The sequence below is a fragment of the Xiphophorus couchianus genome, chromosome 7 (assembly GCF_001444195.1).
Source record: "Xiphophorus couchianus chromosome 7, X_couchianus-1.0, whole genome shotgun sequence".
NCBI lineage: Eukaryota > Metazoa > Chordata > Actinopteri > Cyprinodontiformes > Poeciliidae > Xiphophorus > Xiphophorus couchianus.
Genome location: NC_040234.1, coordinates 7,004,880 through 7,032,750, shown reverse-complemented (window position 1 = coordinate 7,032,750; position 27,871 = coordinate 7,004,880). Strand labels below are relative to the sequence as shown.

General features: G+C 39.5%; 1 protein-coding gene and 1 long non-coding RNA gene across 8 annotated transcripts in view; one reads left to right on the top strand and one right to left on the bottom strand.

Annotated features, from left to right (window-relative positions):
* LOC114148813 (mitogen-activated protein kinase kinase kinase kinase 4-like) overlaps window positions 1–27,871 on the top strand; it is a 98,299-nt gene that overhangs the window by 5,700 nt on the left and 64,728 nt on the right. The gene's annotated exons all lie outside the window — the stretch shown is intronic.
* On the bottom strand, window positions 6,971–10,459 carry LOC114148817 (uncharacterized). Its single transcript, XR_003596355.1, has 2 exons — window positions 9,490–10,459; window positions 6,971–7,641 (listed from the first exon to the last, which is right to left on the bottom strand). It is a non-coding gene; the product is annotated as an uncharacterized LOC114148817 (long non-coding RNA).

Genomic DNA, 27,871 nt, shown 5'->3' with positions numbered 1-27,871 from the left:
TGATTTAAATGGCATTACAAGCGAGTACGGAAGTTAGATATTTCATGTTTTTGTTTTAAAGTAATGGGAAATTAAATCACCTAAAAGAGAAAAACTGGATTTTAAAAAGCCTCTGGGGGTGAGACCACACTCACAGCTGGTGGGTCTGGAAATCCCCCTTTCTGAGGAAATGGTTTAACCCATTTAGAATTGAAGACTTACTCTGCCTCTGTTTTTTTATATTTTTTTCCCCCGAAATCTCCGCTCCTCTAATCGTTTCAAGCTCGCCGAGACATATTTCCTTTAAGTTCATGAAAGGTTGAGGAAGCGCGAACGGATTCCAGCTATTTTGTTTTTCTTCCCCCATGAAAAGTGGGCCAGAGGACCGGAGCTTGTTGCAGCGAGTGTGTGGACGTCTGCGGGGGAAGCAGTGAAACGGAGGAAGTCATCAGACTTCCTCCTCCTCCGTCGCACCAAAGCCACAGTCAGAGCTGGCGGCTTTGGTGCGATGGTTAGATTAGAAAACCACAGCCCTGTTCCTGTCGCCCCTGTCATGTAGCGGCATAAATAACCGCTCCGTTTGTGAGAACTTTGAGAAGTCCAGCTGAGATTTGGGACAAAAAAACCCCACACAAACAAAAAACAGAGTTAAGATGGAGGGAATGTTCAGACGTTTTGATGTTGGTACAGATCCACTCCATCAGTTTATCCAACAAAACTCCCAAAGTTTCCATTTGAACTAATGAACATAGACAAACATACAAATAGGGTCTGTTGTAAGCTTTCTGGATTATATAGTTTGCATATATTAAAGCTACTTGCCAGACATTTTGGTAAAATCAGTCAAACTCACTTGCGATATATTTAAACACCTACAGAATGATATTTCATTGTCAGTTTTTCAATTCCTTTCCTGATTTAGCTGTAGTTTGTTATTTTATCAATAGAAAACCTACAAAAGTGCCCATACCTCTGATGACATCACAAAAGGCATAAAGTAACAATTTTGAAGTCTTTTCGTTACTTTTCCCTCTCCATTTGCTTGTTTTTATGCAAACATACACTTTAAAGTAATTACTTGTACATACATGTTTGTCGTAAAACACATGGAAGTGGTTTGTAAATGTAGACTGGAAAGATAATATTTCTTTATAAATAATAAGGGAAACATGGGCATCACTGCAACAACAGAGACTAAAAAACAGCTTATTTCCCCCTGTAGTTAGAACATTAACGCTTAATACAAGCGATTATGTTCAGTAATATTATCTTCTTGTTGTATTTTTAATACACTTAAATTTGACAGTGAAGGCCATTTAGAGATGAAATAAACAATGTAACTCATTAGGAGTTATACAGGTAAAAGTGCAAAAAAACCCCAAAAAACAATCATGAAAAGTTTGCAAAGAGGCACCAACGGATTCGTATAGGTGAAAATTCAGAAGATGATTAGCAGCTATGTCATGCAAATTTTGAGAGAACTTTGAAAATATTGTAGAAAAAGGAAAAAAATAAATAAATAAAAGAAGAAAATGCTAATTAGACGTGTTCCCATCTACTAGTTTAGAGCGAATTAACCAGGCTACTCAATTTTGTCAGATGTCGCATTACATTAGCATGGCTGTAATAAACAAAATAGAGGTTGGACAACAGCAGAAATGTACAATTTACAAACATCTCAGAAAAACCCGGAGAGCTTTTCAGGAATGTGTTGCTGCCAGGCAAGTTGTAGTTGTTCAGTCTTGTTACCTGGGACTGGCGACGCGACATGCCGGAGAGAAAGAAATGCAACTCCAGTGCACGCCGAGCGCGTTCTCAAGTGACTTAAATGTTCAGTACTCATTTGGCAAATGTGTTTCCATCTCGACCTTTAGCGGAAAAGCCAAAAAAAATATTAAAGCAAATGATTTCAAATTCTGCAGGTTCCATCAGCCTTTTCTAACGTGATACTTCAACATGCGCATAAATAAAACTTTGATGGAAGCAAAGTTACTGTCGTCGTCACCGTTTGTATCTGACGAAACGATGCGATTAAAATCCACACTTAATTACCCGGCTGCGTATTGATCTTAGTGAACACTTGTCCATCAAATGTCATCGTTTTCAAAACACAGTGCACTGATTTAAAAACCGCCACGTGAACAAGTCCGTCCTAATAAATTTCATCTGCAGAAATGTACAATAAAACTCTTAACTTTAGTCTTTACTAGGATAAACTGTCCATATCAGGGCTGTACTAGTTTGCAATGTAGCAGTCTCTTCTACTTTATTTGTAACTCAAGCATCCCTGATGTGGTGCGCTTCACCACATCAGGGGAACTCCGTTGTCAGACGTTATGCATCGCAGGTGAAAGGTTCATGTGCGCTGAACATCAGTAATCAGCCCCAGCGTGCGCTCTGAGGTTCATATTTGTGTTGAATGGAGTGGGTGGCAGAAGCTGCAGACAGGAAACGGTTGCCATGCTAATGTAACGATTCCCATATAGGCTACAAGTGAAGCTGAGGACCTCAAAACAAGTCAAACTAGGTATGAAACGGCTTTTGGAGCAACCGGAAGTGAGAGGTATGAATTTTATTTACGGTTTTGGTACAGATGACGCGCGGTCCCTCGAGTCGGTTTCACTTCCTCTGCACCTCTTTATCTGACCTTGGCACAGAAAAGATGCTTGTTTTTCTTCTCCGCGTCGCTGATAAAGTGAATCTGGGTGTGGCTTTCCTCCAGCCGGTCGTCAGCCAAGCAGAGCCCCGTTGATGCGCAGGCACCAAATGCACGGGAGATCCTGCACTCAGAAGTCATCGGTCTGAGTGTTCATGCTCGGAGGTTTGGTGTTTTTAGCCTCCAGGGACTCCATTTAGAGCCTCACATGCATTTTGGTTCTTCTGTATTTTTAATGTGTTAAATGCTTTCACTCGATATATTGCCAGATTTATGCCACCTTCATGAATCATGTAGGATTCTCCATACTGTTAGTTACAGTATTTAAAAAGGGAAATGAATATAATCTGAAGTATTATTATCCTGACTTGATCTAAGCTACGCCTGCTGTTGATTACGTCTATCGTCATGGCTACAAAACTGGTAAAGCCACTGAATAGTAATTATTTCCTTTCATTTAAAACAGAGTAAGGAAGACAAGCCCCATAAGGACAATAAGCATAGGCTGTTATATTTGTTGAAAACTGAAAAGGTAACTCTTGCATTTATATTAATGTTAACTGAACATGAAATATTTTTTTACATTTTTCTCATCGTTTTCTTTCTGCTCCTTTATCACAAGCCTCCCATCCCTCTCCGTCAGCTTAAGCACATTGGTCACTAAAATTTATTCGAAGTGTTGACATCACGGTCACCACCAGCTGATTGAAAAGGCTTTCTGCATGCAGAGGGGGAATGTGGGGCACATAAAATGCAAAATCCAAAGCAGCAGTCGTTGCAGTGGATACATTGTGTAGCTGTAGTTCTTTATGTTCAAATATTATGTTAACACATTGTCTTGAAAGAGAGAGAAGGAAAAGGGAGGAGTAGATGTCAGCCAAAAAAAGGCAGAAAATTTGGGATAAAAACATGAACATTTCTGAACTGGAGAAGTCAAAAAAAAATTAACTTAAATTTTGAGCTTAATCTCAGAATGTTTCTAGAAAAAACTTCGACGTTTCCAAAAAGTGAAATTTTTTTAAAATTATTTTTGGGATTTTTAAAATGTCCATGTTTTTTTTCTCTGACATTTCTGCAATTAATCTCAAAATGACTGAATTGTTTGTGCAAGTTTTTGACTTTTGCAGCTCAGAAATTTCCTGTTTTTTGTCTAGAACATTTCTGAGATCATTCTCAGAATTTTGGCAGGAATTTACTCCTTTTTTAATATGCCATCATTGAATAGAATAAACATAAATTCACAAATAGATTTTAAGTGCTTTTTGCGAAGGATATTACATTTTCTGCTCTTCATTGGGAAGCAGGTATAGGAAGCCAATATTAGCATGGCCAGCTAGCTGGGCTGTCTGCTCAGGTAGCTAATGCTTTTCTTTTTCTCTGTTATGCCTGCTTTTGTAATGAATACTTTTCATAAAATCCACAATAAAACCAAGATAAAATATACCAATAAGTAGAACATCACATAAAATATACCAACATACACATACAAAAGAGAAAAAAACCCTTAACCCTAGTTCAGTTAAACAGAAAAAATGTCTAGAGGAGAGGTAGGTTTTCACGAACACTTTGTTCAGAACCAAACCAGTTGGGTGATTTTTGCTCTGAATCTGGATTTTAAGTGAAAGATGGTGAAGGTCCATGAGAACCGGGGAAATGTAAGCAGGAAATGGGGTCTTTGAAAGCGGCCTCTCGGCTGAGTTCTGGACCTTTAATAGGCGGGACACTGAGCCACGGCTTAGGCAGGAATAAACGGAGGCAGGTCAAAACAAAGGCGTGTTTGCTCCAAGCCTTTGTTGGAATTTGTTGTAGTTTCAGGAGTTTCCAGCTCCTGAAAAGATAGCGGGAGATGTTTTTTTTTTTAGCTGTTTTTTTTTTTCGTGAAAGTATCCAGACAGAACTGCAGCTGTAATTTGTTCTTCATATTTAATTTGATGGTAAAAGTTTAAATCTAGGTTTTTATCGAATGGTTTGATATTCTCAGCTGAAACTCGAACAGATTAGACGATATCACTGGGAATTCCCTCAGCAGCAAAAGTCTTTCATTATGATTTTAGCTGGATTAAAATATCCAGCTACTAATCTCTGCTAAACATTTATTCAGAGTATTCAGAATGTTTTGTTACAGCTACTGTTACATTTTGTAACAGTAGCTGTAACATTGTCTATCAAAAGTATTCGCTGCCCTTGAGTGTTTGACCCTTTTTATAGCTGTATCAGTTTTGCTGTGCAGAATGTAGCTTTTTTTTTTTTTAAAGTGTGTTGAGTTAAAAAAAATACTTTAATCAAGTAAATTTGTAGAAGAAAAATGTACACGGTTGTCAATTAGTTGCACAAAAGAGAAATTTTATTGGAAACACATTTTCTTTCTCTGAGTTTTAAGTCGGAGGCTATTATTAGCGTGGCCCCGGCTCCGTAACGTGGAGGAACTACAAAACTGTCAGGAGGAATGGACTCATGCAAAGCTGGCTCAGCGGCCTTCCGGCTATTCAAACTGGAATGTTAGCCGTGCCTGCCGTGACTTTTCACGGCGCAGGAAGTGAAGCACGGCCACGGCCGACCGCGACAGCAGCAGCAGTAAAGCGAGCGGCGTCTCCACGCCGAACATTTCTTTACAGGCCGACATGCCTCTATTACCGTGACCTTTCCAAACGGAGGAAGAGGAAGCTCTGCAACTGATAGCGGCTACAGGAAGTCAACTCTGCCTTGATTTGTGACTGGAAAGTTGTTTATGAGCTGATTCAGAATTTAGCGTAAAGTTGGACTCTACTGTAGATTGTCTTTTGTCAGAATATGAAGGTTGTTTTTCTTTCTTTAGTACTACTGCATGATTTTCTTTCTTTTTCTAACAAGGTAAATCTTTGCACTGTTGTTAATGAGTTTATTCAGAATGACCAATTCTGCCTGCTGGCTATAGTTCATCTAAAAATAAGACCGAGCCTCTGACATTATCTGGGTCATGTTCTATAATGCTCACTGCATGGACTGCTGCTGCTCTCTGGAAATATTTGCACATCAGCTGGAAGACTTCTGTGACTTTTTTCTCTTGTTTTCATCACAGATGGCATTTCATGGAAGCTGTTTTTCTTTTTTGTTCTTTTCTAAGCACATTTAATTTTTTTTTATTTGATTCATAAGATGCAGGATGCTTTTATGGTCAGTTATAACAGTCAAAAAGAGAAGACATCTGTCGAAAATTGAGAAGAATTGCTATGCAACTTGCTTATTAACTCATAATTGACGTATTTATTTCAGTAATGCCTTTCTAATAAATAATGATGATTTAATGCTAAAATGGAAGTTATTGCTGAAGATTTTACACATATTACAACACTACAGTTTGAAGTGTCAAACTGCTTATTGGGATAATAAAAGATGAAGCGTTTGAGCTGTTGCTTTATAAAATCTCACTTGATTTTAGCCACATGTGGCTGTTAGCTTATCTACATGCAGATGAAATTTACAAAAATATGAAAAATAATTTTATGTCACAATTACTGCATGTACGTAATATTTCATATATAAACCCCATATGGGGGATAGATCCGATGCATATAAAAATTTTTTTCAATATATAACCAATTTCATGAATGGAAGAAAATATAGATGAAGCCAAATATTTACATTCACTGTATTGCAAAGAGGTACTTCTTTTCCTCTCATTGTCTGACATTAAATCAGATTTTTGTCCATTTCAAAATTATCAAAATTATTTCCATTTGCTTTAGGCCTGTCACGATGAACTTTGCCGGACAATAAATTGTCCCAGAAGTCATTGCGATAAACGATAATATTGTTGTTTTGAGACCATTTTCAAGTAATATAATGGTAATGGCGTAATAATGGAAAAGCATATTCTCAAAGATCAACAAAACTTTAAATTCTACTGAGCATTTAACACTGGAACCGGAAAACATTTTAAATATTCACAATAAAGAAACAAAATAACAAATATATTGGATTAAGAAATCTCTGTAAATAAAAGTATCCTTTGAAAAAAGGGGCTAGTTGAGAGCAAAGCACCAGACTGAAGATTTTTGTTGATTTTGGTAGAAAGAGAGAAAAGAGAAAAACTATAAATCACGCAAATGGAATTTATTGAGGTCGTTTTAAATCAGGGGTGTCGATCTCCAGTTCTCGAGGGCCGCTGTCCTGCAACTTTTAGATGTGCCTCTGTTGCACCACACCTGAACAGAATAATTAGGTCATTAAGGCTCTGGAGAACTGATCTACACAAGGAGGAGGTCATTAAGTCATTTCATTCCAGTGTTTTGTACTTGTGGCACATCTAAAAACTGCAGGACAGCGGCCCTCGAGGACTGGAGTTTGACACCTGTGTTTTAAATGATTTATTACAACAGGCCAAATTTGTTTAATATCACAACTGTTTTATTCTTTGAAACTTTCTTTAGATTCAGAGGTTTACTCACATCTGCCTACCTAGTATTTGGTGAAATTATCTTTTAAACTAAACCGACCTTCCAGAAACTCCTCACAACGGTTTGCTGTAAAAACGTCCCATTCCTCCTGACTGAACTGCTGTTGCGTGTGTGATGGCCGCTCCTAAACATCGACTTTGTTGTTGCGCCAACGTGATCTCAAAAATCTGCCGAGACCCCCGCATGCAGACACAGATGACAAACTTTACGTCACACGGGCTTAGCTTGTTCAGCTGCAGAAGATTAGTCCGACAAAAGTTTTGTTGAAGAGTAAAAGAGCAAATGTTTCTCGTGTAAATCTTCAAGCGATGGGTTCACAGCCAAGAGCGCTGCGTCTACAAGTAGGCAGATGTCAGAACTAAACAACGGCTGGAAGATGAAATTGAAACTAGGGGTGGGTTGAAGAGGAATTAGAGGAGAAGCGCAGAGGAATTTCATTAGAGTCTGAGCATCCTTCCCTCTCAGCCCTGGTCATGTGTTGCTGGGATAAGGATAAATCGGAGGGAGTGCGCTATGATGGAAGCCAGTCCACCACGGCGACTGTAATCCTTCAGAATCAGATGGCACATTCTGTAAGAAGGAGGAAAATAGGGTTAGGATGGATCCAGTTCAAGAGGAAAACGTAAAAAATAATTTTAAAAAATGGGCTGAACTTCTCTGATCCCAAATATGTGACCAATTGTTTTTTTTACATATTGTAACAAGTGAGTGTTCTCACTTTTTGATCTGCATGTGTGTGACTTTGTGAAGAATTGTTGCTAGTGTGGGTGTAGCTTTAAACTCTGAAGCGATGCTAACGGAGGTGCACGACATGAAGGACAACGTGCGATGATAAATGATATTGGCGAAAGTCACGATTATGATATGACTTCTGATAATTAAACAACTGAAAGGTGTTGCTTCCTTCCTGCTTTTGGGGGAAGCAGGAAGGAAACATAAATACCAGACATGAGGAAGTCTATCCAGTTTCTAGAGAAAAAAAATTGATTACTTCTGTTTCACATTTTTATTGAAAGGTTGCCTAGTTGTTTTTTTTCTTTCTCTTGTAAAACATTTAAATGCCTGGACTGCAAAAAACATTTATTGCAGCCCAGGCATTTCTTCTCAGTACTTGTATTGTGTGCAGCAATAACTTCGATAACGCTAAAATTGCGACATTCTGTGCAGCCCTAGATGCCAGTTATTTTAGCTTATGCTCTTTTTTTTGTAGCGATACCTAAAACTCACAAGATGAGACGCAACATGGAGCTCATGTGGACAAAATGGGACGACATTTTAATGTTGTTTTTTTTAGAAAACTTGAAAGATCAAATGTAAGCTGCAAAAAGGCCCATATTCTACATTTTTATTCATTTTCCCGCAAACTCAACAAGTGGTTGTCTTTTTTTTATGATTTCTCAAATCTTTTCACACCATTTAAGGTCAGCAGTACAAGATTTTTCAATTTCCTAGTTGCTTTTGATACCGTGCGCTTTGATTAGCTTAGCGTACCCCTATAAATCCAGCTGTCGGTTGTGATTTCTGCCTCCTTCAGCATCATCTTGCAGTGCTTTCGTATTATTTGAGTCGTTTTTGTCACTTTGTCAACTTTTACAATTCCTTCTGGAAACCCAAAATGTTGCCACACAAGTCATTTAGAAGTAGCTCGGCCATTTTCTGTTCCAACGGGTGAAGCCATGCTAACTGCAACTAGCTAGCACTCGCGAGATAGCAGTCACCTCAAGGGACATCTTAAACAATGTGAAGTTTTAATATTGCAACATCTTTTATTACCAGCTCTTGTTACACAACTATTACTTGTATTACAAACAAGATCTTTTTTTCTTTCATGTATTCAAGCCAGTTAGTTATGAACGTTTTTAACAGGAAGCAGTTAAATGAAGCGTTAATAATTAAGTAATGCCTAAAGTAGCATTAATTAGGGCCAATGTAAAATCCATGTTCTGATTTGTGAGGATTTGCTAAAATTAATAATTGAAATAAAAGAAATACAGAAACCAATCCTATTTTTCCTCTTTAATTACAAAAAAAGAAGAAAGTTTGATTCGGTCTGATTTTCTACAAGGTTTGCATATCAAGATGTTTAGCTCATTTAATCTTTAAAATGTCTCTTCTTAAACAGACTTCTTAAACATGAGCAATGTAGGGTCAGTTGTTGTGGTTATATAATTGGTTTTTACTAATGAATGGACCTGCTAGGAATAATCAGTCAGTACAATCTGTAAGTTGTAGCTATAAATCTAACATCAGGCTTCTATCTAAGGGAGAACTACATTACATCTAATCTGAAAGGAATATAAAGTAGACGCATCCTCTATGTTTTATTAATGTTAACAATCTAAAGAGCTCGTGCTGTCTTTCCAGAAGCGCTAACATGCTAAAGTTTGTAGATTCTCAGATAAATGCTTCAGATTTTACCTGAAAATGTAAGACGGTCTTTGTCCCCGCTGACATGTGAATATGAATCCATGCCCCTCGGTTCATAAACCCATCGCTCCTTTTCGTTTCGTGCCCGCTGGCTCATGTAGAGATGGTTATATAATGCAGCTCCTGCAGTGGTAACATGGTGGAGGGATGGACACTTGCAGACGGTGTGACCAGATGGCTTGTTGAGCGTATTAGCTGCGTCTCTGTGTGTTGAGGCAGTGTAGATGGCCACAGAACAAACGCAGTGGGATTTAGGTAGGGTTCACAAAATGTGGACGAAGCAGCATTGACTGGTTGAGCTATTCTGAATCAACTTTTATCAATATCCTCTTTTCCCCCCCCCCACACAGCAATCACTGTAGCTTTAAGTTTCAGTTTGATGTACCACTCTGCTAAACAAATGATTTCTTAGTTCTTTTTTCCTATCATTTATCATCTTCCTTCTGCTTGCTGCCCACAGAAAAACGGATGCACAGGTTGGCCTTATCAGAAATGTTTCTTGTTTTCGGACCGAAAACTATTAACTTTAGCAGAAGCGGCAGAAGTGTCGCCGTGTCAACAATTGTGGGGATCTAGTTAACCAAATGCATGATCATTTGTTTACTGGAATGAGGACAAGATAGAATGTTTCCAATATTTTTGGCACAACTGTAAAACCTTGTTTTTTCACAGAGTAAATGTTTCACAAAACAACAACCTTATTTTATTTTTTAAAAATGTGCAATCAGTGTAGAATCTTCCAGTCCGATTTCACTAATCCATATATTTTGTTTTTCATGCATGAACTAGTAAATACTGAATTTCACTGAATAAAATAAAGGTTTTATGAATCTCCGACTGTGTCTTACTAAGATATGCAATATACACGGATGTTGTAACAATGGTCTGACTTCAATACACAAGTAATTTAAAAGTATTAATCTATTTCTCCTTCATAACAAACATAGACTGGAAATATTGAGGTGACTACAGGTGATCGAATAAAGTCCAGACTTGCTAAAAACTGTCTAAAGTTCTTTGTTTTAGTGTCATACCTAAATGCTAAATTTTGTTGATCAGTGTTTACAAATCATTTGAATCTCGCCTGTCCTTATAATTGTTTTTTCCTTGACTAAGTCGTCAAAATGAGTTTATTTAAACTATTTAGTAGTGGTGGCTTCTCCGTTGCTAGCATGAAAACGTTGTTGCTACGTATCAGCTGACCCAAGAACATCTTCCTGTCTTACGTCAACATAATAATCTCAGTCCATTTCTTTTTGCATTGAGCGAGTGGAATGTCTGAATTGTAAATTGGTCACATGAAACACAGCGCCCCCTAAGGTAAGAATTTTGAATAGCAACGTCGGAGGCTCCTCCAGCCCCAATTTCAGACGCAATAGCGCTGTTGCATGTGTAAAATGTTCTGAAATTTGAAGGCCAATGTCATTTCCAGATTCAAAATCTGACTTCTTTGACGACTGCAATGAAGCAATAGATTTATAGAGTTACGTTTAAATTATTCATCTTGATATCTTGGGCTTCTTTTATTTTACTCGTGTTGACGGCCACTGAGTCAGGCTTCACTTTGACAAGAGATATCATGGCAATTTAATATTGCAAGATCTCATTCCTCAAAATCTCATTATGTCCCTAGTAGGAATTATTTAAATCCACCAAAGTCACTTAACAAAATTACCAAGCCTTTTTTTTTTTTTTTTTTTTTTTTTTTTTTGCGGAGTCAGTGTTTTTTTTTCAGGGAACGTTCAAAACAGTCTTTTTTTTATTTTTTATGAACACAGCAATCTCATAGTTTCTTTTTCCGTGTGGATGTACATAACTGCTGAAGACTGACGCTAACACTCGTATTTCCAGGGTTGGATAAGCGGTCACGTGTTTCCAGCAGTTCTAGACGGGTTTCAAGCCTCTCTTTCTGCTTCTTCCCAGCGCTCATCATGTATTGATTTTCCACAGCAGCCGCTCACATCTTGTATAAAAGCCTCTTCATGCTCTTATCTGTGACCTCCTGCTGCCTGATAAACTAACTGAAAGCCTCTCTGTTTAAATCCAACATGGCCGCCACTTTGGCTGGGTGGCAGTCAGAAGGTTTTTTTTCACTGGAAAACTTACGTACTCTATCTGTCTTGTATATTTTGTATGAATAGACTATATACCAGTATTTGTACAACATCCTCTTGGTATGTTGATCAGTGTTTACAAATCATTGGTATATTCTATAACAATATGCTTCAAAGATTTGAGGTTTGCTGAAGGGTAGTGCATGCAATAACATATTTTAAGGATTTCTATAGACTGGAAGCTGTATGAGTCATAATATTTCTTTACCCTTTTTTGAGTGAAATAAATTGAATTTTATCACTTTGAAAAAGTTGTGTTCCTTTCAATGTTGGTTTGTGAGTACAGATGCAAAGGTCTGAAGTTTTGTGGCTGATTTTCCAACCTGCGTTTTTGTAAAGCTTCGATACCAAGCTTGCTTTGAGAGGAATATTTTTAAAGTGTTTTTCTTGGCTTTTAAATTAAATATTTATATTATGAGAGAGAGGCAGAGGCTACATCAGTCTGTGTAAAGGAGATGAGTCGCTATAAAAAAGGGATTATAAAAAGGTTTATAAATAGGTTTTCAGGATACTCCCACGCCCCAACTTTCTTTCTTTTTTTAAACGGATAAATACATTTTAGAAAAAGGCGGGGCACAGTTAGCTAACTAACATCATTACTAAAAATGCAGCCTGTATGTGTATTCCTGAGAGAACATAGGCAATTAAGTTGCCAAAAGGCAAAAGGTCGCCAACCTTTCAGAATCCTGCATGTCAAAGTTGAAAGAGCAACTTTCCTGTACTTCATTTAACCATTAGCAGGCAGCTAACTTTCACTTAGCTTCCTCTGGCTACATAAAAAAAAATAAAAACTACCCCACTGATGCTTGAAAATAGCTAGCCTTGTGTTTTCTTTTCTCAGTAATGGCATCCACATCATAGCGTGTTGCTGTTAGCACCACCTGATAGAGATTAGTTTAGGTTTCTCAGTGCAACACTATTTTTAAGGTCACAAGTCTTACTGTACTTCCCCACCATAAACGTGTAAACGAAGCGCCTTGTTTTCAGTGCAGTGACCAGTGATACGTCATCTGTTGGACTTTAAAAAAACAAACTGCCATGAAGAGGTTGGTCACATTCAAACTTCAGTGATTTAAAACAATTAACTATAAACTAAGTGTGTCATCAAGGTGTTAGGGAAGTTTTCTCTGTTTTCAATTTAAGAACAGCCTATTGAATTTTACATTCATGCTTGTTGTTTGCAGTACGCAACGAGCCAACAGAGGCCAATTGTGGCTCATAAATGAAACTCTTTGGTCAAAGTGTGAAGGGATTTAATATAACTTCCTCCGGGTATCTGGTGGAAGGTCTCTCAACCTAACCTTGTGACTCTGCTAACTTCAAATATTAGTGAAGAAAAACAAACCAAAATGGCTTCATCAGTACTGTACAGTAAAGAACATCAATGACCATCCAGGACTGTTGGACTGAGGAGATGGCTCTTGTTTTAAGCTGGCCCTTCTGGGCCTTGAATAATAATAATAAAAAAGTGGGTGTACCAGATAAAAGCCTGACTGGTGTCCAAATTTTTTTGGCTTATTTCAGTCCCCCCTCATCCCCCTTTGGATGTCTGCACGCCGGCTCACTCTGAGCGTCTGGCCAAGAGTCTTAATGACGGTTGTCAGCCTGTCTGAGCTCCTGCGGGCTGGCTGGACACGGTGGACGATTGCTGCGAGTGTGTGAGAAGTTGCTTCGTGGGGCGGGTTACTGTATGGGTGGCCATCTGGAGAGGAGAAGGGGCGGGAGGGGTTCTGTTTGTGCTGAGTGCAAGCTTAAGGGAAGTCTTGGGGAGCAGACAGCTGAGGGAGAAGTCACGGTTGGACGGCATCTTTGCTTTCGGGACAGGAGTTCGGTTCGGATTCGCTTTAACTTGTTTAAAGTTAGAAAAAACCCAACCATCTGAGGTCTGTATTTGGTGGGTGCTAAGGTGAAACGAGACCATCTAGTTGGATTATTGTCTTGGTTTGCTTGTCAGCACACAGTGTTAATGGTCTGAAACCTGCTCCTTTCCAGCTGCTGCCTTTTTAACTGTTTGGGAATTAATAGATTTTTCCACACTCAGGGTTCACCTTTCAGAGCATAAAGAGCAGTCCTGGCATCTCCTTTCATCCCCTTCTGACTGTCCTCTGCCTCTTTCTCTCCCCCACAACCACCCACCCACCCACACACACACACTTGTTGCCGTGGTCCTAATAAATCCCATCTTGTTGTCCTGGAGCTCCGCGGCTTCGTTCAGCCCTGCATGCGGCGAAGGCAGCTGGCGGGCCCAACTGACAGCCTCATTAGCTTTTTGTTTTCATCTGCAGCAAAACACTGAGCCGGTCTGAGCCCGTCACCTGACCGCAATCCTAGCCGTCCGATTGGACGGCTGAGTCAGCTGACCGCGAGCGTCGGCTGCGATTGGCTGGGAGTTCCTCAAAGCACTTCCTCCTGTAGCCGGGCAGACTGCGCACACTCCCATGAGGATCGAGGAGAAAACACACACACGCACACACGCACACACACACAAGCACACACACACACACAGATAGGATGAAATCGTGTGTGTGTGTGTGTGTGTGAGAGAGAGACGCAGTTGTGGCCTGAAGTGCATTTTTGCGCAGGAATCATCTGTTTTTGTTATAAAAGCAGACTATAAAAGCAGTGGGGGAAACATAAAGGTCCATTTCTGTCAGGCAAAAAACATATATATATATATATATAAAAAAAAAATCATAAACAAGTTGAATCAATCTGCGTTTGTGATTGTGTAGCGAAAATAATGTCTTAATCGGTGTTGTCGTTTGGTTGAAGGGACTCTATATGACAGAGGAGGTTTTCTGAAGCATACGGCAAATTCTTCCCTTTGCTCCTCATCCTCATTAAATCTGGGTCGAAAAAAAACAAACAAAAAACAATAACGGGATGAATGCAGCAGATGCTGTTGTGACTGTTTAAAAAAAAAAAAAAATCCAGCACATTTAAAGGATGATAAGTAGAAGAATTTAAGGAGTCGAAGAAGCAGTTTCACCTTTTGTAATGAATATTAGATTCTATTTACCTTTCAGCAATGCATCTGATCAGTTTATTTTTGTTTTCATTAGTGATTATTTATCTAGTTCATGGATGCAGAGTCAAATGTATTTGTAGCTCTCAAAGTTTTCCCCATTTTACAAATCACATTCACAAATGTGGATGTTTTTATGTGGAAGGTGGGATGAATACAACTCATGTTTTTTCTCTCCCCCGCACCCAAATAAAACAAGTGCAGAATGCATTTGCATTAAGTTCCTTTTTTATCAGACAGGCTGATACAACCCTGCTAAATAAAATTAGTCAATAGCTCTCTTCAATCAGTCATAAATATGAAAAGAGTACGGCATGACTACAAACTTAGCAAGATATGGCCGTCAGCCTAGACCAGGGATATCCAATGTGCGGCGCAGTTGCTGTTTGTGGCCCTCGGAAGGATTTTGTGTGGCCCTTGACCACAACTCAAAAATCGCATTTGTGACGCAAAAATCTTTGACTACTTTGCTTCATTCAAATATTGTTTGTTGAGTTTATAGGGTAAAATGGATTGAAAAAAGAAAAAGGTGTTGATCCGTGGTAACTCAGGAGAGGAGACGCAGCTCAGGTGAAACCGTCTGCTCGCAAGACAATCTGGCATTTAAATAGCCAAGGAAATTACTTGCTGAAAAAGTACTGCTGTTTGGCACAAGTGAAATAAGAGATGCAACAAACATGTGGAAGAAGGTTTTCTGGTCAAATGGTACCAGAATGACATTCTGTATGTGGTAGAAAACTAACACTACTCCTCACTCTGAAACAAACTTCATATTTGGTTAAAAAAAATAAATAAAAGAAGCTCATTGATGATTCTTCTTCTGGCAGCTTGTTAATGATAGACCTCACTATAACTGGTTGAAAGTTACTTTTCCATGTAAATACTGTCTCTTCGAAGTATTGTGCTTTCCAAGTCAGTTGTCTTTGGAGGTGTCAAATTTTAAACATTTGTCCCCCATCATTACATCTATATTTGGTTTTGTGGAGCCACAGTTATGAGAGAGTTTGAGCTTTGCAGCCGTGTCTTGACATGAGAAAAAAAGTATGAGAGGAGCAGGAAGCAGAGAGACCCACCCACTGCGCTTGCAGGGGCACATACTGCTTTAACAGCGCCTAATAAAAATCAGTCACTTTGACAGCATCATGACTAACAAAACAGGGAGCTGTAGCGTTGTCTTATTAGAAATGTCAAATAAGGGTGCTGTTGTGGTGCAGGGGAAAAGCACGACCCACGTATTGAGGCCTTAGTCCTCGTGACGGTGGTCGTAGGTTCGATTCCCGGCCTGGCGACATTTGCCGCATGTCTTCCCCCTTTCTCATTACCCTGTTTCCTGTCGAACTACTTTCAAATAATGGCCACTAGAGCCAACAAAACCTTAAAAAAAGAAATGTCAAATAAATATTTTTGCAAATCCCAGGAAGTGTGTATTTGGGTCTAGAAAGCAACTGTTTGATTAAAAGGGCTATTTACTGCTATGAAAGCGCAAACGGTGTAGAATCCTCCGGTATTCATGCAGTTAGCCAGCGTGAAGATGCTAGCTGACTGTGTTTGCGTCTGTTATCTTCTATTTCAGATTCACCTCCGGAGAAACATTTCTGTGTTGTGGATGTGTGTGTGGCTTTTGGCTGTGTTTGGCTGTGTCCTGATCATGCTGACAGCAGCTGGTAGACAGGTCACTGCAGGGTCAGACCCTCACCCATCCCCCACCACTTCTCCCCAGGCTTCAGCAGGTTGCTGTAGAGACTGATTTGGAAAGTGCTTAGTAGGCAGAAGCTAAGCTTCAAAATAAGTGTAGTCTGTGGGTGATGCAGTAGGTAGGAGTCCCTAATGCTTTAAGGGGATACAATTAAGCAGTAATAAGGGTTTTATGTTGTAACGCTTGATTTTGTGTGTGTTATCCTGGATGTGCATGTTTCTATGACAGTATACATGTGGTAGTAATTTAGCATCTAAAGCTACAGGAGTGCAAAGTTTTGTATCAGACCAGACTATGCTACTGTGAAAGGATTCTTTTGCCTTTTTTTGAGAAAATGTCCTGCAGTACCCATGCCAATTCAGTAGATGACAGTCAAGAAAAAAAAACTACATTCAACTTAGAAGAAGAACATTCTTTTGTTATGATTTTAAGTGTATTTCCAAAAGGTTCTTTGTTGTTCAGGCTGTGCATCCACACAAATTCGGAGTTGTGGAAAACTAGAAATGCTAATTTTAGAAATCAGATTCCAGAGTGGATGAGTTCAATTTAAATTAAATTTAAATAATAATAATAAAATTCAGCAAAATTTTGAGCTCCATTTTGATCTGGCTGTGTTTAATTCCGTCACAGTTGCTAAGTGACAGGATTAGAAACTGTCGCTTAGCAACAGAGAGACGAATGTTTCAGATATTTCCCTGCTTTAACACACCTGATTCAGATGAATGCTGGTCAGCAAAGTCCTGTTAATCAGCCATCAGCTGCGATTAGGTGTGCTGAAGCAGAGAAACATAAAACACGTTTGATATAATCTTTTTTTGCCATGTCTAGCAACGTTTTGGACTGTCACTAAGGGGCTGGAAATGCCTGCTAGAACCAGGTCGTTTGCAACTGACAAATCACTACTAGAGGTTCATCCAGAATAATAAATGTTTTACCTGATTTAATTTTTTTTGACATCCTTTTGTATGCCTTCTCAGCATTTTATCATGTTCAGATCCACATGAGAAGGTTGTGACTCTATTGTTTCGCCATTGGTTGACCACAAGAATCCAGCTGAAAACAATTCAACAACCCTGTCAAATGTGTGTTTTTTTAAAAAATAAATAGAAAGTTCTTTCACCAAAATCTCAGATTTCAACAACAACAAAAAAAAAATCAAAGAAAAGATCTGCAAAATATCAATGTCAGCAGGGACATGCTGAGTAAAAATGCAAACGGAGTTTGTATTTCCTGTTACTATTCACGGAGTTAAAAAAGAGGATCTTATCTGGAGGACAGGATTATTATCAAAAATCCTGAGTGGGACAGGGAACGCTATTGTTGTTTTTTTTCTCCATCACACGTGTAGCCGCAGGTGTGTGTTGGATGTTCAGTAAACTGTGCAGGATTGGCCTCAGATTCTCAGATCCACAACTAACTGTTTTCTGTCTCTTTAAACATCGCTGGCTTATTGCCTACCCCCGGGAACAAGTCTGGACATGTTGGTGGACGACTCTGGCTGCTACACCTGAGTGTGTGTGAATGTGGGTGGGTTGCGATATTTTTCTGTCCACTCTGAATTTATACTTTGGAGTGAAAGAATGAGCTTATCCCTTTTTATTAGAATGACCTCCTATATTTTTGTTATCTGTACTAAAGAGTAGAGCAACGTGCGTGAATATGCAACTTGAAGAGCAGATGGTTTGGTTTATTTTTCCACTGTAGCCCATTTTCTGCTAGACTCTGGGGCAGTGTAGAGTGCCTATGTTAACCGTACCACACGACATGCTTAGAAATGAAGAAAAAAACCCAGTTTATAGTAGCAATGTGGCGACACCTGTGAGTTTCGTAGTCTTTATGGGTGGAATTTAATAAAGATGTCTTTGCGAACCTACACCAGGAGGAGCTCTTGCTCGTCCGCCATGTTTTTTCCACATGCAACAGTTACAAAATTTCAGAGGTTTGCGGTGCGGAAATTTGGTCAAATTACGCCATTTAAGAGAGACAAGACGCCACAAAATTTGAGAGAGCACATCGCGCTCTCAAATTTTGTAACTATGCGGACTAATCGTTGCAGAAAAACATGGCAGGTGAGCAAGAACTCCTTCTGGCAGAGGTTTGCAAAAACAGACAATCACGTCAAGCGTAAATCAGCTGTCACCGTTGCTGCAGGAACAAACACATGCACATGTGTGTCAGGGTATTTCCCCCAGTGCATTATAAGCCTGGCGGGCCACCAGACTTTACTTGCGCCCTCACCAGGCAAAGCGTTGTTTTTTCATTTACTATATAGTTTTTTATACAACGGTAACAGTGATAGCAAAGATGTGCTAAATCGTCTCTTTTGTGAAACGGTTGGAAGAACAATGACAATACAGTTGTTGGCAACTGAGACGGAGATCAGTTGCCAACAACTAAGACTGACAACTTAAGCGAATAAAGTGACAAGTCGCGGATAAAGGATAAAAAAAATGTTGGACACAAAATCTATATTTATGTCGATCGTATTCGTGTTATTCTTGTCTTTTCTTTGTAGTAGGTATGTAGGTTTTGTTAATAATGTCTTCCACTAACATATTTTTGCATTTCCTGTCAACTTGAAACCTTTGTTTTAAACTCAGAAACACGGTAAGCCGCTAAACGACTCACAAGCCCTGCTCTTCTGGGGAAAACCTTGGTGTGTGGTTTGCCTTATAAAACTAAACTGCATTAAATCAACACAGGAGATCGTCAGAAACGTATGCTTAAAAATTGCCTCAAGTTAAATCAAGAGGAAAAACTGTAAATAGTAATTACTCAGCACACAGTAATATCATTGAGCTTTTGTCTACTAAATCTCTCATGGTTTCCCTTTCAGTCGGAGATATAATTAGCACATCAAGCCATTCATTTCCTCTGCTTTCTCACACCATGTTCTTTCCCTTCTCCTCTCCATGTCACACACTTGTAGCTCCCTCTTAGGGGAGAGTGGCATTGGTGCAAAGTGCTGATTGCTGTCAAGGGCTCTGCTGCATGCAGTCTGCTCCGTGTTACTTGACCTGATTCTGTCACACACTACAGGGATCATTAACACATAAAAAGGTAGATAAACGCTCCCTGAAACAATCTACCGGTGCTAAGGCGGCAGCTTCCAGATGTGGAGCGATGGTATTTCTTGCATCAGGAGTGAGACTTGCTTTGTTTAAATATAAAGACAAAAATAGTAGATATGGTTAATTAGAAAAATTAGCCAGACTCTCACATGATAAATTTCTTAAGCCAAGCAAAAGGCTCATTGTTTATCTTTTCCCATCATGCCATTTCTCTGCAGCAAAACCGCTGTGTAATCGCCCCGACCGTCCTCTGCTCCCCCTGCTGTCGCTTGTCATGTCTCCTCCTCGTTGTTCTCCACCTGGTGATTAAAAAACCCTCGGTGTCCTGCCGCCTCCCATATTGTTTGATCCCATGGCAACTTGTGAGGGAGGCTGGGATTGATGGTTATTTTTGGCCCCTCAGCTGATGAGCTGCGCAGGCCCCTCAGACAGGAAGTGCCCACACTTTGGAAGTGATGAAAGAACGCGCAGCGATGCTGTGGGTCAGTGGGAGTAAACAATGACATGTTAAGAACTTCCACTTTACCCCTAAACCTTTGGGTCTGTAAAACTTGAATTGTTGATGTTTTAGTTTTTTTTTTTTTGGCTCTGCAACGTTTGATTAATTTGTCTTTGTTCAAATTTCCGCCATTTTACATGTAATGTCTCTTCCAGTGAGGATTGGATCAGGAATTTAACCTTAATTTCATGACCTAACTACTAAACCGGTATTTTAAAGTGTTTCTTACATAATAGTCCAGTAGTTTCGGTTAGATTTGGGATCAAAATTTTGACTTTTGCGACATTTCAGCTGGTGGAGTTTGTCAAACAAAACAAACTCTTTTAAAAACCTGTTCCCCCTCCTTGTCTGTGGCGCTGCACCAAAAAGCACTGACACAAAATCCTCTGAAGAAGACATGAGCGCAGCTTCCTTCTTCACAAAACGTAAGCAAAAATGGAGCGCCGTCAGATTCCAGCAGTTGTAGGACTCCTCTTTTGACGAGTCATTTCTCCCGCTAGCGCCAGACTCACATGCTTGTTTTGGTCGCATTTACCCACAATGCCCAGCGCTCTTGTCCGCTTCCTGGAGCGGTCTCCAGTCTCCTTGGCATTCACATATGCATTCGGACCAGAGTTCACCTCCCCAAACTAACCGTACTCTCTGGACAAACGTACTACAGTTGGATTAAAGCGGGACCAAGCAGGGCTGATGTGAACGCGCTCTTACACTCACCACGTTTGCCGAACATCTCGGATGCCATGGCAGCATCAGCAGCGTGTTTGTATCCTGTGACTTCACACTTTCAGATTTAAAAATAAACCAGAGGCAGAAACAAAAAAAAGATGATGCAAGCTCTTCCTAGGAAAACACCTGAAGGAAAATTATTATTTATTTATTTTGTTCAGCGGAGGATTCAGACGCTTTCTGCCGTAATCCCAAACTCCACTCTCGTCTTTTTGTGCAAATCATTTGAAGTTTCAGAGTGGCGGCGGGTTTGCCTTGGCAGAGGAGAGGAGCAAGGCTGAGGGGGGATTATCTGTCGGAGCAGAACCAAGGACGGTTTCGGATCATCACTGGCTGGATACACTGTAACCCTTAAATCTAGCTGCTCTTACCACAAGCGTCCTTCAATGCTCATGGACACCATCTAGACCGCAAGCTGCTCCTCGGTTCATGGCGATATTTAGCTTATAAATCATTTTACCGTTTTAGCACAACAACATTACACCTCATGTGATTGTCAGCAGTGAGTTACATCAGCAACAGGAACAAAATCCCTGCCCGTGTTCGTCTGCCATCACACCTCTTTATTCGCTCGCTCCCTCCTCGGCTCGCTGTAGGTTAAATCCCGCTCTATTTTTAGAGAGCGGCGGCGGAGCTGGATTGTAGGTCAGTGTGTTGAGAGGGAGGAGGGGCTGTGCAAAAACATCAAATCACGCTCAAAAACATGCCAAAAGGAAAGAAAAAAAAAACGTACAGTGCTTTTCAAAACTGTTCACACCTCTTGAACCCTTTCATGTTACAGCTACAAACGTCAATGTTTTTTATTGGATTTTTGTGGGATAGACCAACACAAAATAGCGCAGGAAGTCGCAGGAAAAGGATACTGACAAAATCTGAAACATGCGGCGTGCATTTGTATTTGATCCTCCTCTGTAAATAATTCTTTGAACACTGTAAGTACAGTTTGAGACCTTTTGGGGTATTTTTCTATCAATGTTATACCTCTAGAAACTCTAGACATTTTGCCCATTCTTTGCTAAACATCTCAATCTATAAGACTGATTAAAAAGCATTGTACTTTTAAATATTATAATTGTTTTGTTTCAGTAGTTTGATATTGATTCATATGTCCTTTTCATAATTTTATTGTATTATTTACTGTCGATCTTTTAATTTCATCCAACTGATGAAGGTCGTTCTAGAGATGAGTGTTGTGAATTAGCTACGACTAAATCACTGGGATGCAGGCGTTAGATCTATGTTTTTGTATCTGTCCTTATGAAATAAACAATAAAAAAGATAAGTTATGAAAATCTTTTAAGTCTGCAGATTCTGAATTTAATTTAGGTCTGTGAAGCAATTTGACACCATTTTTGACATTTTCACTTAAAATTTTATCACAAAATGTTGAGATGATTTTCTTTGCTTTATTTTTTTTTAGTTTGGTTTAACTGACTGCATGGCCACAAATGCACCACTGCTCTTAGAAACCATAACTATTTGAAAATGTGCTACTTCTAAACACTAGTTACATAAAGGAAAGGAGGTTTTTATCATCACAATGCACAAAGTAACTGCATCAATCAGATTTTCTAATTTATTGATGCTCTTATTAATCTAACATTATGAGCTAGAAATTTACTGTTTAGGTTGTTAATTAGGTAACTTCCCAAAAGCAATTGGTCACACTGTGTTTTATTTCGTCTTACCAGAGTAAAAAGGGTTGAATGAAAATGCATTCAGATTTTTATTAGTGATTTTGAAAAGCCCAAATTATATATGCTGGTGTTTTAACAGCTGCTGGAAAAAAGGCAGACGACTGAGAATCAAAATAATGTCTTCTTTCTTCTTCAACGTCTTCAAAGACGAAATAAAATCAGCCCTGAAGTGTTTCTCATGACTTTGTGTCTCAACATTTTTGCTTTATAATCTATTTAAACAGTAACTCACTTCTCCCCCCGTCACATTGGCCCGTTTTGTGCCGTCAGAGGGAAATTGTTGGGTGGAGATCAGCAGGGCTACGCGCTAATATTAGCAAAGCAAGTCGGTACGTTTTAGTCATGAAAACATGGGCTGTTGTGTAGATTTTGTAGCGTCCAGACTCTGTGTTTCTATATCGACTCTTCCAGCGTCGTCCACTTTGATTTCACATAGACTGAGGCGGTTTTCCGATTGCGTGTCATCTTCAGCACGTGCCGCCGCTCTCCAAGTCTTGCAGTTGTTTTTGACATGTCACGTCCTACGTGAGTCCGATGCCAGCAACTAGTCTTGAGCCAAATCCACTTCCCTCTGTCAGCTTCACAAATCACCCAGGAGCCAGGCAGCGCTCGGAAACTTACTGTTGACTTTAGACTTTGACTGAATTGCTCTTTATCCAGCTTCTCTCTGCACATCTACAGTGATATAAAGGAAGGTTGGTTTTTTTTTTTTAAACCATAAATCCGAGTATTTAAATTTTATTGTAGCCCCGAACAGCTTGTGCTTTGCACAGTTTTGAATTGTGATTTGTTTTTAATTTAAGCAAGTTCCCATAGTCAGATGATGAAAAGTAATGTTTTAAATCGGTTTGAAATGACGTTGAGATTCTGATTCCTGACCAGCCGGTGCAGGTTTTAGCCGGTTCCATTTTCTTTTAGCAACCATCGATCAACATTTGTCTCACATTAAAACAGGCAGATTTTCTCTGAATAATTTGGAGCTAGGTTCCACAGAAAAGTCTGGCGAATTTGGAAACGGTGAATCAGGATCCACTGTACGGTCTTCGTTTTAAACATCGACACTTTTGAACGAAGCAGGATTTTAAAAAAAAGAAATCAAAAAAATGTCAGCGTCTCTCTCTGACTAGATGCTATTGAACTGTGTGTGTTTTCTGTTTTCAAAACTGTCATAAAATCTATCCAGCCAGCTGTTTTTATTTCTTTCTGTTACTCTTGTAATTGAAAATATTTCTTCACAATTGCTACAATACGGTTTTTGATAATATATAGCTGCAATAGTGTTATCTATCTTCAGACAAATTTCTCTTTTTCTGTCAGGGGAGAAAAATGACCTGCTTCTTCGAACCTTTTCACAGTTTTATGTTGTGTGCGTTTTCTCTAATTCTGAATAACCATCGGTCAGGGAGGGAACATCTCCATCCTGTAACAGAGAGCCAGTGTTGGCTAACTCAGGGTATAAAGTTTCCTCTCCATGCCACGCCGCCCGACACTCAAGCTGTCTTTTTTCTTTTTTTTTTTCAATGCTGCATGTTTTTGGTGGCGCTTTAAAACATCTCTGTCTTAATTAAGTGTGCCTCACCCTTTGCTGTGCTGGAAAAAAAAGAAAGGAAAAGAAAAAGGAGTCACCGTCTGTTATTACGGCCTTCTGTGAATATGAAACCGTCTTCTTTTCGGGCCTCACCGCTCGCCTTTGCAGCTTTCTATATTTACCCGAACCAGAGCAAGAGCCACCCCCCACAAGAACCCCCCAAAAGAAATCCCTTCATTACCCTCCCAGACCTTTGAAGAGGTGATAAAAATGCCAGTTTAAATAGTTCCAGTGGGTTGGATATCACCCTGCCCCTGTGCCTGAGACATCATTGGCTGTGATCTCGACGAAACAATCTCAAGAACGGCCACATCGCTACTCCGTGGACAAGAAAATTCCTGTCACGCCGGCATCAGGCACCAGACCGCTGCCTTCCTGTGATTTTTTTTTGTTTTTTTGTGTCTCTTCATCTGGCAGCAGCTTCCTGTCTAAGCTAAACATGTCACTGCTGGAAAGCTGCAATAGGGGGTGGGGGAAGGGAGGACACACGGTCCAGATCCTGACTTTTAATGATGGAGGAGAAGTAGGAGACTTCATGAAGAAAAGCGATCAGTTTCCTCGGCCCTTCTCTGAAACTCTTGGCTCGGAGTCCGGCCTTTTGAAGACGCGCTGCCTCCTCTCTTTTTCTTCCTTCCTTCTGCTTGTACGTTCGGAGGATTTTGTTTGTCTGCCAGGTTTCCCAGATCGCTGCACGCTGCAGTGCCCAATTCACCATCTATCAAAGGACCGAATCATTAAGATCCGGGTTTGGCTGGAAACTGGGACGGGACTTTTTTTTTTTTCTCTTTAATTTTGCTCAGTCAAAAGAATCTATATATAATTCCCACTGCAGGGGTTTAACCCAGCCTTTCTGTCCTTAACACGCCTTTGAGTCTCTCTTCATCCTAATTGGATGTTTAGAGCAGAGGTTTAGCTTGTTAAAGTTCAAGGTAATATACAGTACAGACCAAAAGTTTGGACACACCTTCTCATTGAATTCAATGAGAAAGTGTGTCCAAACTTTTGGTCTGTACTGTAGATAGAAATAATTATACAGGAAGTCAAAGTTTAAAAGACGTTATTAGTAGCTCCAACGACTATACATTGCATAGGGGATGCAATAAGCGTATATAAGACTTTTTGATGAACGTGCATTGCACTAACACTACATAAGACACCAAAACACACTGTGAAATATGGAGGTGGCAGAATCATGCTGTGGGACGATGAAGCTGTAACTACAAAGTGCTGACTCAGAAGGTTGAGTTCAAAGCATGGCTCATTTTTATTTGCTAAAACAATATGGAAACCACGTGTGTTTTTCCTTCCACTACACTTTAAAGGGGAAATGTTATGTAAAATTGACTTTTTTGAGCTTTACATCATGTTATAATCTATTTCTTTATCAAAAACACACCGGGAGTTTTACGTTTGATTCTTCAGTGCATGCTGGAGAAAATCCTGGAATCTCCATGGTAACCATTCAGCTGTGCAAAACGCCTGGTTGGGCCTAGCCCCGCCTTCATGACACACAGCTACTCCTCAGAGCTGCAGTTTCCAAGCTTCTGCCTCACAGAGGAGCCCTTCCCTGCGACACCCCCACTCAGCTCCTTCAGACTAGCCAGCAGCAATTAGCAAACACCTGGTGGAGCTGAGCATCTGCTGAGTTCATTATAGGAGCTACTTCTCAGTGAAAACGCTGGTAAAACTTTGCTAAAGGGTTAATAGAGGAGACATGTTGTGACGACTTCCCGAAGGCAGAGTTTCAGAAAGAGCAGGAGTTTCTTAAAGAGGCAGAGACCCAATTTCAAGTCATATTTGATACTTTAGGTAAGATAGTCCCTTGATTGTGCTATAAAATGATTGTGTGGATGGAAAACACACTGGTGTATTACATAAAGTCCCAGTAAAACACATTGGAGGTCGTGTGTAAAGTGAGAAAAAATTGTTATTAGCTTAATTGGTAACTGGCTTGTTAATCAGCATTAAAAAGGAAAATAAAACTACAAGTAAAATATTGATCTTGTACTGTATTTCGTGAATAGAACGCCAACACTGAATTGACGTTTAGGATACTGATAGATATACAGTACAGACCAAAAGTTTGGACACACCTTTTAATTCAATGAGGTTCCTTTATTTTCATGACTATTGACATTGTAGATTCACACTGAAGGCATCAAAACTATGAATAACACATGTGGAAATGTGCACTAAACAAAAAAGTGTAAAACAACTGAAAATACTCCTTATATTCTAGTTTCTTCAAAGTAGCAACCTTTTGCTGTGATTACTGCTTTGCACACACTCTGCATTTTCTTGATGAGCTTCAAGAGGTAGTCACCTGAAATGGTTTTCACTTCATAGGTCAACCTGCCCTGTCAGGTTAATAAGTGGGATTTCTTGCCTTATAGTCATGAAAATAAAGAAAACCCATTGAATTAGAAAGGTGTGTCCAAACTTTTGGTCTGTACTGTATATATTTATCACTTATTTTACATCTTGACACATGAGAAATGCATAGATCAATTTTTACTGGGTGTTACAGACTTCAGTTAAGGACTATAACAGCTTCTTTATTTTTTAAAACAAGAAAACTTAAGAAACTCAAATATTACAGCTGACATGCTCATGTTCTGTATGAAACTCATCAAAAAGCATGATTGTGTATGTGTTTACAAGCCCCCAGAATAGGGAGTCTTCAGTTTTGATGCATTTAATGAACACATAAAACAAAAACAGATTTGTCTTCATTTGCCATGCTGGCCACTGCTTGGATCCAATTTAACAAAGAAGGGCTGCAATTCCTGCAAGAATCTTTACCGATCTTATCATAGGCTGATAAGCTGGTAATCTCGCTGTGTAGTGCAGATTGTGTCCTCCTCAGTTTGGTTTGGCAGGAGACCTGAACCAGAGCCACTTACTGGACATCCACCAGGCAACTGGCCAGAGACAAGAATCAGATAAATTTGCTTTCATCTAGTTTTGTTTTTGTTCTTTGAATGCATCCAAACACAGAACTCCCACATTTTATGTCTTTTTGCATACTCTCTGATGGATTAAAAAAAAAAGTTTAACAAAAAATTAATCTGATATGGGTTAGGGGCCGAAACAAACAAGCAGCAACAACTGAAAGAAGGAATTGGTCAAAATCTGTTTACTTCACTTTCTGCCCTCTTCGCATTCTCACATCGCTCTGTTTCCATGGTGATGCACCACACTGTGCTTGCTGGAGGCAGTAATGCATCATGGGAATGAATAAACACTTACACACACATGCACATGCCCACAAGTATATGTGTATATATACATACTGTATATACAGTTTAACAGATGCGTTAAAAATGACGTGAAGCATTTTTTCTGATTAACACAAGCAGGTTGCTGAGAAAGACTCCTGATTTCTATCTTTCATTCACCCTGTCAGCCATTTTAGTCTCGTGTTCTTCAAGAATCTCTCACTAAAATACCCATTATAGTCAGGTTGATATGTTTTAGTCCTCACAAGAAACCAGGCAGTTCATTTAATCAAACAAAACAATAACACATTTTGCTGAGCAGTAAGTAGTCCCAGAAGTTACTGCGAAAAATAATCGTTTGAGTCCATTTTCATGTAATATAAAGGTAATGACATGATAGCGCAAGAACACATTCTCAAAGATCAATAACTTTAAATGCTAATGAACATTTCATACTTGAACTGGAAGGGATTGAACATATCCCACAATAAGTAAACAAATCAAATTATGACGTCTCCATAAACAAAATTGCCCTTCAAAAATAGAGGCTGAGAAAGGCTGGTAGAAAGAGAGAGAGAAATGAGAAAACGTTAAATCGAGCGTGTGGAAATGATTGAGCTTGTTTTAATTTATCATGCGATCAAATGTTTATTGCGACAGGCCTGGTCAAAGCCACTCGTTGGGTGTGTATCCATAGTGATGCAGGACTGGACTGGAAGTAGGCCACCGGCGCAGACGA